Raw genomic sequence first — 11,817 nt, 5'->3', positions numbered from 1 at the left:
TCATTTCTAAAAGAACATCTTCTTCTGCTCATATGGTTATGGTCACGAAGGAAACTTTTAATGACTCTGACCGTATGCCTAGATTTTGTGGGTAATCGTATTTTCTATTTTGTTGAAAATATAATAGATCATTCATTCATCTATTGCGAATATTTTTTAATTAAAAAGGAGAAACAATTGTGTTGAATCTTTATTAAAAAAAGAAAAGACCCTCCCCAGTGTGATCAATATTTCGAATGGATGCACCCCATGACATCTCAACAATATACATTAATGACAAACAAAAAATGGTGAGATACAGGCAATTTCTAATTTGGATTATTCAATTGGAGAAACTGTGATGAAGTGCTCTGAGGTGTCCTTCCAGAGGAGACAGGCTGCCCTCCTGCTGCTGTTTATGGATTTCATATTCAGAGTGGCTTTGAATGTGATGTGAACAGAAGGAGTGGCAAACAAAGGTCTGGATTTTGGAGCAGATGTCAAATCTTCGTTTTATTTTTAAAAAATTGCATGTATTAGCAAACGTGTGCCAATTCATACGTCTGTATTATCATTCATCTGGAGTTGTGTTTTTATCATAATGCCAACGTTGTGTCTTCTTTTAGCTCCTGAGTGAAACGTCTGTGTCTCTAGCTGCTAGATGCTCCGTCTGTCCACCAGCTCGTCTCACACTGAGTCTGTCTGCTGAGCAGCTAGTGAACAGTGAGAGCAGATGTTTAGGCTCAGAGATCTTCTCCAACTCTGAGAGCAGCACCGGTCCAGAGACTTGAGGAGTGAGAGAAGTGAACGAGTCGACGGAACAAACGTCAGTCTTCACGCTAACAACATACTGTGTAAGTACTTGAACTACTTTAATACAATAATACAAATTAGCACCATTATTATCATGTTCATACTTCCACCATACATATGGCAGACCATCTGAAACCGGCTTTAAAAGACACATTTAAAGAAGTAAAGGGAGAGCCGTGTATTTTCTATTTTCTATTTAAAGAACACTGTTCATGTTATATTTATGTTGTTGCTTTATACAAATGACTTGTTGCCTGTGTCACCGGAAACTGTTGATGTGTCACTATAACTACGTATTTAACTGCTACATATTTTATGTGAGCATTTTGAAGTTTAAAAGAAGTTTAAAAGTGAATTTGAAGACGTTGATTAAATGTTCACGTTTAGATAAGCTGCTTTAGGTCTAGACTGCTGTGGGACTTCCTACACTGAGCTCCTCTCTCCTCTCCTCTCTCTCCTTCTGTATGAATTCATGTCCCATTAATTAATGCTCATTACTAACTTTGCTGCTTCCCCGGAGTCTTTGTGCTTTCTCTCCTCACAGGTTTCCGTGGATCGTGGTTATATCTGGACCCTGGTCCAGCCTCCTGCCGTGGTCCTGCTGACTCCTACTGCTACTATCTTTATTATTATTATTAGTCACATTGCTATTACTATTGCCGACACCATTTCTGCTTTTGTTATTCTACTATATTCACTGCTGCTGTTAGTAGTCATCATTTTTCCATAATTATTCTGCTCACTACTCTCATTATATGAATCATTTCTGTCATATGCATTGAATGTGTTGTAACTCTGTTGTGTTGTTCATTGTGTACACATGACATGTATCACACTTCCTCCTGATAGAGGATGATGATGATGATGATGATGATGAAGAAGAGGATCCTTCTCTGGTGCTCTTTCTGAGGTTTCTTCCTCTTTTCTCCCTGTTAAAGGTTTTTTGGGGAGTTGAGGGTCCTGGGACAGAGGATGTTGCATGTGTACAGATTGTGTGATTTGTGATTTTGAGCTATACAAAAAAAATTTAATTGAATTTAATACTTCACCGGGATTTGAAATGTGGATGTGGGTTATTAGTTGGCCTCTAAAATGAGGATATACTATTATTTTCACAGTGTAGAGGATGAACAAATTCACCTGAAGACTTGTCAAACCAACACTGAACTCAATCTCACAGGTTTTTAGTTCCAAAGCCATCTGGAAATATTCACAATCTTTTCAACAACAGGAATTAAATTTCCACCATGGGTGTGTTTATGTCAACAGAGATATGAAAGAACCGGTCTAAGCAGTTTCTGTTAATCAGCTGAACCTATTTAAATGTAATATTCCACCCCACAGACGAGTACTTCTATTGACTATTAATTATACTGAGCTGCTGATCAACCTGAAGACTGTTGGGTTTAAACTGCAGCCCAACAGCTGTGCTAAATACAAGTTAGCAAGAAGAAACATTAGGGTTGACTACCAACTAACCAAATCATGGTTTAAAGGAATTTTAATGTATTTTCATAATTATTATTAAGTACTAATAATTATTACTTCTTGGGGGTTTATCCATCCAAAAACATTAGAAAAAAAGACAGTAGGTCCAGTACTTTTAACTATTAAGTATTTCTCTAAAATAGAAAAAAAAGTAAACACAGGGACTATAGCCTATAGGAAAAGGCAAGTCTTAATTAATTTATATTGGGCTAATACATGATGTGATTTCTCCAATTGTATGTAATATAAGAATGTAAACCATTGACAAAGTACAATCTACAAAACCAAAGTACTTTCATTTGTGAAAATACTCCACATTGACCTGGAAGCAGGAATAAAGGCTAATGAAGCCGTGTCTTACCTAAGTGTGTGCCATGCTTCAGCTCCATGCTTCAGCTCCATGCTTCAGCTCTCTTCCTCAATGGCAACTGAGGGCACACAGCTCATGAGGTGAAGGGGTGAGGATGAAGCCCACAGCTGGAGTCAGAAGCAGTTCATCCTCTGTGACTCCAGGTGAGGGAGGGAGGTGAAGAAGAGGAAGAGCTCCATCTTAGCCAAACTTTCTCCCAGACAAACCCTTTGACCTGCAAGAACCAAGAGATTTGCAAAAAGAGTTAAACTGGGTCACACTGTAAAAAAGTCTCTGCAATCTCTAAAATACAAAATCTGGACAAATGCTGTACCTGCAGAAAAGGGATGAAGGCGTCTCTCCTGATAAATGTAGCCTCCCTCTCCAGGAAGCGGGAAGGGTTGAAAGAGTTCACTCTCATCATGAAGGACAGAAGTAAGGAGAGGAAGCACTTTTTCACCTTTTCACAAGTTGATGAACATTTTAATGTCATTATTTGTTTGCAATCCATCGATTGTTTTTATTATTTAATCTATTGTACTGTTTTATCAGTGTTTAAATGTTTAGTTTATCTTGCTTTTGATGGACTTTCTGTTATTATATTGCTTTTGCTTGTTTAGTCTGTCAAATCACTTCATAAACGGGGTTTATAAGGTTCTTTATAAATAAAGTTATTTTTATTTTTATTTTTATTATTTTGTAGCCTACTCTGAGCTAATTGCTAGCGTCAGCATGCTAACCGGTTCACAATTACTTTTATTTCCTGAAACAAAAACCAAACCACTACAAAACAATGACAACAAAACACAGGTTACTCTGAACCGTTTCTTCTATGGGCCTCTTCTTTTGAACTTGTCTTTATCAGGTAGGCTATTTAAGGGCATCTACAGGTGGAACAATAGATGCACACCAACGAGCATCATCCCTCTCTCTACCTTGTATGCGGATATTTAGACATACGCAGCAAACCCCATCTCAGTATAGTCTGAAAACAGGTTGGTCACTGTGAATATCAAGCTCTCTTTGTAGTGAGTGAAGAAATGCCCACATATTAGATATGCATAACTTTAGCTCTTTTTGAAGGGTGACAAAGTCAAAAACATTGTCTTACCTCCTCCTCCTTCTGATCACAAAACAGTCCACAATCCTCTGCAGAAGTGAGGGTCAGTGTGTCTTTCAGATGCAAGATTCATTCTTTGACATTTTGTAAAGCTGTGACGTAACAGTGACAACAACAAAAATGAGTGAAGACAATGTCACCAAACAACAACCCAAGAACAATTCATCAGCAGGATTTATTCTATGTGTCCCATTATGTACAGTATATGTATTCATAAACTGTACTAAGCTGCAACAGGTTGCCAAGCAGCAGAAGAGGCATGGACCTGGAGGCACTGTCCCAAATTCCTGGGAGGTGAAACTATTGGAAACGAGATAGAAGACGAGCAGAAGAGCAATAACCCCGAACAAAGCGGTGGGACTAGAGCAAAGGTAGACAAGAGCATCCTTCACAAGAGACCTTTGTTCTGCTGTCAAGGTACACCTCCAACTAAGCCTTGCAGTTGAAGCACAAGCTCACCCGGAGGTGGCCTGGAAGGCCTCATTGGGTTACTAGTCATCTACCCGCCCTTCTATTCTCTGATGACTCTCAGATGAGCAACAATTCTCGAAGCAGAAGAACGTCTTTGGCTAGACTTTAATCTTACATCTTGGCAGGTTGACCTGGGTTAAAAGAGCAGGATGTTAACATCGCAACATCTCGGATATCAGGTACATTTAATGGTAGGGTAAAATGTACGTGATGACCAGGGCTCTCCTCTATAAAACAGAGCGTAGGATCCACACTAAATGTTTGCGTACGTTCAAAGGAGGAAATGCACGAACACCAAAACATATTCAGATTTATGAAACCTTCTTGCCAGTGAGACATTTCCTTTTCTAAATCCCAAATCAATAAATGTGAGCAGCTGGTTCAGCTTTATGCCGCTCTCTACACGCCCCCATTCATTTTATTAGGGTCGCTATACATTTCTTAAGTTGTCTATTATATCTGCAGTACACCTTTGAACCACATGAGGGGACCTGAACCTATTGTCCTGATACATGTGGCCTTCTTCTAACACTGAATCTGATATTCATGGTGATTGTTTTACTGAAGAGAGGACCTGTTAACACCGCCTCAATGCATTTATTTGCGAAGCATAAGAAATTAAATAAAATACAGTACCTTGCGAAAGTACTCACCCCCATGTTGAATTTACTATTTTCTTGCATAACAACCTGGTATTCAAATTACATTTTATTTAGATTTTATGTAATGGACCTACAAAAAATAGTCTGAAAAAGCGTCTGCTAAAAAATGACTGTAATGTAGTCAAAATTGGTGAAATGAAAAAAAAACATGTATGAAAAAATTATAAAAAATCAAAAACTGAAAAAGGTGCATGCTTATGTATTCAGCCACTTTGTTATGAAGCCCTTAAATAAAATCTGATGCCACCAGCTATCTTGAGAAGAAGACTGTATTTAACTTGAGAAGTTAAATACAGTCCACCTGTTTGCAATCTAAGTCACATGATGTGTCACATGATCTCACACTCCACAGAGCAGGTTCATGGAAGAGTGGCCACAAGCAAAACACATGAGAGATCAGGTTTGGAGTCTTCCTCATGCCTTTCGATGATTCCCAAACTTAAGAATCTGACATTAAGTCATTGTCTGTCATTTCATAGCACTACCCTTCAAAATGCCACACCCACGTACCACCGGGCCAAACACCTGCTAGCTTGATTGATTGTTGACTCATCAATCAGGATGTAAGCACTTTGAAAAGAACACAGGTGAGTGTTTACAACATCAATGGAAGCCAACACAGCAGCCAGAGGCCTGTTTTCAGAACTGTAATTAACGCTTTCTATTCTGTCTCCATATGTATTCATGTATAGAATATGTTCTGTTTTAATTTGCAGTGCAAAAAACAAGCTTGAGAAATGAATGTATTGATTGATTTAACAATGCGAAGAGAAGAAAGCACTGGTCTTGTGTTGTTTGGTTAATGCATTCATGTACTTCACTCTAACAATACCTCGGGGAAAAGCCAAATTGTAAGTAACTGACATGATGGTGGGGAGCAGTAAACTCAAATAAATGTTTCAAAATAATTGGCTGATATGACAGATGTTGTGGCCAGGTTTATTTACATGTTGTAGTGGAAAACAACAGAAGGAACTAAAGGAAGTGCTACCACCAGACTCTTTTTGGCCAGTTGATGAACTCAAAATGGCATTTTGTGCTCCACTTAAGTGAGCACTGCAGTCACAGGTATGGCCTCACTTCACACCCTACACTCTGTTTATCTCTGTTTTATCTCGTGATGGAACTGTTACGTCCGACCCGCTTGGCCCCTTGGCCTGCCAAACTTTATCCCTGACTGACAAAAACTTAATTGCTGTTTTTGTCGTCATGCTGATGTATGATTCATAGCTGCTGCTGTCTGGGAGGTGCGTGCATCCTCCCATTGAACACAATAGTGACCATAAAAAAGTATTTCGTTATTAGGCTCTAAACATTTTACTGAATGATGTATCAATGCATCTCCAGCAAATATTGAAATGATCTAAATTAAATATGTGTAGAGTCACATGTTTAATGTCCATGGTCACATGACCAGAGCTGTTTACGTCCTTACTGCACCATGTCGAGAGGATGGCTGCATCAAAGCTCCCAAATAATGTTATTAAAACAAAATTATTGAACTTCCTTAATATCAGGCTGCTCTAAAACGTCTCTTAAATCTCTCCAGTTGATCCAGAATGCTGCAGCTCATGTACTAACAAAAATTAAGAAAAGAGATCATATTACTCCTGTATTAGCTTCTCTGCACTGACTCCCTGTACAATCTAGAATTTCATTTCTAATCCTTCTCCTCACCTACAAAGCCCTAATTGATCAGACACCATCATATCGGAGCTTATAGTATCATATTATCCTACTAGAGAGCTACGCTTCCTCGAGTCCTCCCTCCACATTACTGGCACAGCCCTCTCCTGGTTCAAATCATATCTCTCCGACCGTGAACAGTTCATTAGTATCAACAAATTCAAGTCTGACACAGTCTCTCAAGGTGTCCCCCAAGGTTCAGTACTCAGTCCCCTTTTCTTCATCCTCTACCTGTTCCCCCTTGGCGACATCATACGCCACCCTATGCTGATGACACCCAGCTCTACATCTCCACCAAATCCATCACCCCCACCACCTACTCCACCATCACCAACTGCCTCACAGATGTACAAACATGGATGCAAGCCAACTTCCTCAAACTCCATCCATCCATCCATCCATCCATTTTCCTCCGCATATCTGGGGTCAGGTCGCTGTGGCAGCAGGCCAAGCAGGCTGACCCAGACTTCCCTCTCCCCTGCAACATTTTTCAGCTCATACTGGGGGATACCGAGGCGTTCCGTCTTCACTGAGACGGTTCGGTGCAGCGCCTGCTTTAGTACTGCAGCCGCACCGATCCGCCTGTCGATCTCCCGCTACATTACATTACATTACAGTCATTTAGCAGACGCTTTTATCCAAAGCGACTTACAATAAGTGCATTCAACATTGGTAATCAAGAGAACTACTAGTCACCAGAAGTCATAAGTACATTTCCTTTTCCAAACAAGCATCTAAGAGCATGAAGCAGAGCATAACTCAGAACCAAAGTACAGTGCAGAAAGAAGAAAAACAGTTAGTGCTATAAGTAATACATCTACATCTTACCCTCACTCGTGAACAAGACCCCGAGATACTTGAACTCCTTCGCTTGAGGTAGGCACTCCGTCACCACCTGGAGGGAGCAATCCTCCGGTTTCCGGCAGAGCACCATGGCCTCAGATTTGGAGGTGCTAACTCTCATCCCCGCCACTTCACACTCGGCTGCAAACCGCCCCAGTGAATGCTGGAGGTCACGATCCGAGGAGACCAACAGGACCACATCATCTGCAAACAGCAGAGAGGTAATCCCGAGACCTCCAAACCTGACGTTCTACACCCCCCGGCTGTGCCTAACGGGTCCGGCACCCCATACCCCCCCCCCCCCCCCCCCCCCCCCCCCACCCCACAAGAACCCCAGAGGGACCCGGTCGAAAGCCTTCTCCAAGTCCACAAGCTCAACAGCGACAAATCTGAAATCCTCATCATCGGCCCCAAATCACTAAACAAATCCCACCACAACTTCTCCCTCTGCATTGATGGCACCACTGTTCCTGCTTCCACACATGTCCGTAACCCTGGCATCATTTTCGATCAAACCCTCTCCTTTCAACGCCACGTCAATCACATGACAAAAAAACGCCTTCTTTCATCTCAAAAACATCATCTCTGCCCCTCCCTCTCCTCCTCCGCCCTGAAACACTCCTCCACGCCTTCATTGCCTCTCGACTGGACTACTGCAACAGCATCCTGTACGGCTCATCCACCAAAATCATCAACAAACAACAACACATCCAGAACTCAGCTGCCCGTCTGCTCTCCCACTCCACCAGAGACCACATCACCCCAGTCCTTCAAAACCTCCACTGGAAGCAAAGAATTCAGTTCAAGATTCTCCTCATCACATACAGAGCCCTTCATAACCCTAAACCCCTTCATACCTTTCTGACCTCCTGCATCGACACGCTCCCAATCGACACCTCAGATCCACCAACGCCAACCTCCGTACCCCCCCTACTCTGTCCAAGCGCCGGACCTGGGGGGAAAGGGCCTTCTCCATCGTTACCCCCCTCCCTCTGGAACTCCCTCCCCCAACACCTCAGACATTCTCCGTCACTCGCCACTTTCAAAACTGCACTTAAAACTCAACTATTTAAATCTGCTTTTAACCTGTAAAGTCAGTTATGTATGTTTCTTTTTTATTTTTTTGTGTTGTTGCTTTCTGTTATGATGTCTTCTATTTTGTTCTAATTATAATTGCTTTTATTGTTTCTGTTTTTACCATGTAAAGTGTCTTTGAGTGCCTTTTTAAAGCGCTATATAAATAAAATGTATTATTATTATTAATCAGCCAATCATGTGGCAGCAACTCAATGCATTTAAGCATGTAGATAAATTCAAGATAATCTGCTGAAGTTTAAACCAAGCATCAGAATGGTGAAAAAAGGTGATGTAAGTCATTTTTAGCTGACATGGTTGCTGGTGCCAAAATGGGCTGGTTGGAGTATACAGAGAATGGTCCAAAAAATAGATAATATCCAATGAGAGGCAGTTCTCTGGGCAAAAATGCCTTGTTGGTGGCAGGGGTCAGAGGAGAATGGCGGAGGTATGAAGGTATGAAGAAGAGCATCAACATCTTAAACCTTGAAGCAGATGGGCTTCAGCAGCAGAACACCACACCGGGTGCCACTCCTGTAGGCCAACAACAGGAAACCAAGGCTGCAATTGGCAAAGGCTCTCCAAAATTGGACAATACAAGATTGGAAAAACGTTGCTCTTTGCAGATGATGTGGTTCTGTTGGCTCCATCAGACCGTGACCTTCAGCATGCACTGGGGCGGTTTGAGAATCAGTACCTCCAAGTCTGAAGCCACGGAACTTGTGAACTTGTGTTTTTGTATTTGCAGCATGTTTTTGTACCTGCTTGTGTTTCTGTATTTGCAGCATGTTTCTGTACCTGCTTGTGTTTCTGTATTTGCAGCATGTTTCTGTATCTGCTTGTGTTTTCTCTATATGCAGTGCTGTTTTTTTATGTCTTGTCATATTGAGGAAGTCGCTCGTGTTTTGGTTATTTCAATGTATTGTCTTAATTTTCAGTAAGTTGACTTCTCAGGGCCACCATAACAAACACAACCTACAGGTCAGCTGCAATGTCATAATGAGCTTTGGTTAAGTTGAATAATAATAAGGTTTATTTAGATACACTTATGATATACAACATGCTGGACTGGGCCAATCACAAGGCAATGAAATAATTCAAGTGAAGAATGTGAACATTTTAGATAAAAAATTAAGAACAAAGGAACAAATTAAATGTCGGGCATCAGAAGCATCTTGATTTCATGTCTTCACTGAACCCAAGCAATGTGGTGCTCATCTTTATTAACGTTTCGTGATATGATTTTAGAGTTTTAGGATTTAGTTGAAATGTGTTCTTGGACTGGCCTTCGATCTCTAAGTGTCAATACGTGAGCCTGAAGGACTGTTTGCTCATCCCTGAGACAACAGCATGAGGACTGTTTGTACAGAATATTGTGAGGCATGTGGGAAACCTTTGAGTGTGTTTGCTTGTTACAGATTAGTGATGAAGACAGAGAGAGTGAGGCTGCTTTGTAGGGGGCTTTGTGTTCTGTTAGGTAACAGCCTGTAGCCCCGCCTTCTTCCACTGGCCAATCTAATCCCTTCATCACTCTCCTCACTCTTCACATGCAACGACCTTAACAGCCCTAACACACACACACACACACACACACACACACACACACACACACACACACACACACACACACACACACACACACACACAATGGCCCTCGACTCAGCTGAGTGGGCGCTTACCCTCCTCGCCTTGTTGGAGGGAGAGAGAGGGACTGCAGCTTCCTATTGGGTGCCAGCCTGTATCACCACCGCCGTCATCATCATGTGTGACATGTGCAGCATCAGTGGGGGGATGGAGAGAACAGCATGTTCACATTGATGTATGGGCCACCATTTCTACTGTGTTCTAACGTGCAATGTATTCACATTCAAATGGAATAAACGTCCAATAATAAGCTTTTGTGAAAGGTAAAAATGGAACATTTTGTTCCAAGACATATAAAGTCATGGATGTGAGGCGACAGTGCTGACCATCACCGTGCCACCCAATCTAGATCTAATCATGTAATCAAATGTAGGTCACATTTTAATAACGGGTTCAACCCCATGTTTCTGCACTACACAGAGTGCAACACTGAGTAAATATAAATATCTTATCCGCCACAATAAGATTATAATTGTTTATTGTCCGGTTCCAGAAGCTTTCTTAGTCCAAATACCTTCAAATTAATGATTGAATTGTGTCTTATAACCGCAGAGGAAGTACCTGGCAGAGGTGTAGACTTTAGTCACATGACTTGGACACTAGTCAACTCTTAATGTCCCAGACCACTTTGTTTGAACCAATCCTGACAGCATCCAGTCAGGCTGCAGGAGAGAAGCATGAAGAACAAAAAATGTAACCAAAGATAATTTTTGTTTGCATACAATAACTATGCGGTGTTCAACAAAAAAACAATTGTAGCAGACAAAACGAGTGGTTCCAAAATGTCGCATATGGCTTTACATTTGATGAAGAGCGCATTATTACTCAAAAACTCAAACTTTAGGACTTCAAAGACCTGATGCTTACTTGTGACCTGAAAACTGATGACCTCTGTCTGGTGATTGCTGGTAGAAACACCCAGATCCTTAATAAGCAATACCACTATGAAAATAATGTACTTCAAGTATCAACAGTTCAAGTAGTAATTGTGCAGGCCCCTGTCAGTGTTATATTATTGTAGATTTTAATACTTACATGTTTGTAATTAATGTTGCTGGTCAGCATGGAACTAATCTATGTCAAATATGATTTATAAAGTAACTATGGCTGATAGATAGATGTAGTGAAGTAATATTTATATGGACGTAGCCACTTCAGGGGATGAAGGGGACAGAGGAGGACAGCCTGTGGACTTCAGTCAGAGAGGGAGTCTCACTGGAACAGCTGGCATCATTGCTGCTGATCTACCTGACTGAGGAGAGGCAACTCCAAAAAAGGTAATAGAGACAGGGAGGACAAGGATTTACAGTTTGGAATGTAAGCCATTCAATTCAAATCAATAGACTTTATTGGCATGCATGTCCACGGACAGTATTGTCAAAGCGTCAATACGATTAAAGAGGAAAAAGAAGAAGAACATGGCAGACAGTTATCATCTATATTCCCGTCTTCCATGGCGTGACGTAGACCGTCGCCATGCTCTGCACCCCTCTTCACACGTGAACCCATCGTGAACACAATGCCCCCCCCCCCCTCCTCTCCTCCCCCTCCCCGCTGCAGCCCGTTCAGCTCCACTAGCCGTCTCCTCATCTCTCTACCAGCCGCTGGACTCCGGACCGTCTCACCACCGGACCACACAGCGGACCCCAGCCAGCAGAACTATTGTAAAACGTGAGTACTTTGCGGAT

The 11,817-nt window shown here is 41.6% G+C and overlaps 1 protein-coding gene across 1 annotated transcript in view; it reads left to right on the top strand.

The window, feature by feature from the left end:
* Positions 1-11,716: 11,716 nt before the first annotated feature.
* ldhba (lactate dehydrogenase Ba) overlaps positions 11,717-11,817 on the top strand; it is a 9,962-nt gene continuing 9,861 nt past the window's right edge. The window contains 1 exon segment of the mRNA XM_068717171.1: positions 11,717-11,800. The gene's annotated coding sequence lies outside the window, so the exon portion shown is untranslated.

The sequence above is a fragment of the Cebidichthys violaceus genome, unplaced genomic scaffold (assembly GCF_023349555.1).
Source record: "Cebidichthys violaceus isolate CVI_PGR_0920_01 unplaced genomic scaffold, fCebVio1.0.p SCAF_21, whole genome shotgun sequence".
Classification (NCBI taxonomy): Eukaryota; Metazoa; Chordata; class Actinopteri; order Perciformes; family Stichaeidae; genus Cebidichthys; species Cebidichthys violaceus.
The sequence above is the reverse complement of the archived record's forward strand: the minus strand, read 5'-3'. Positions and strand labels throughout refer to the sequence as shown.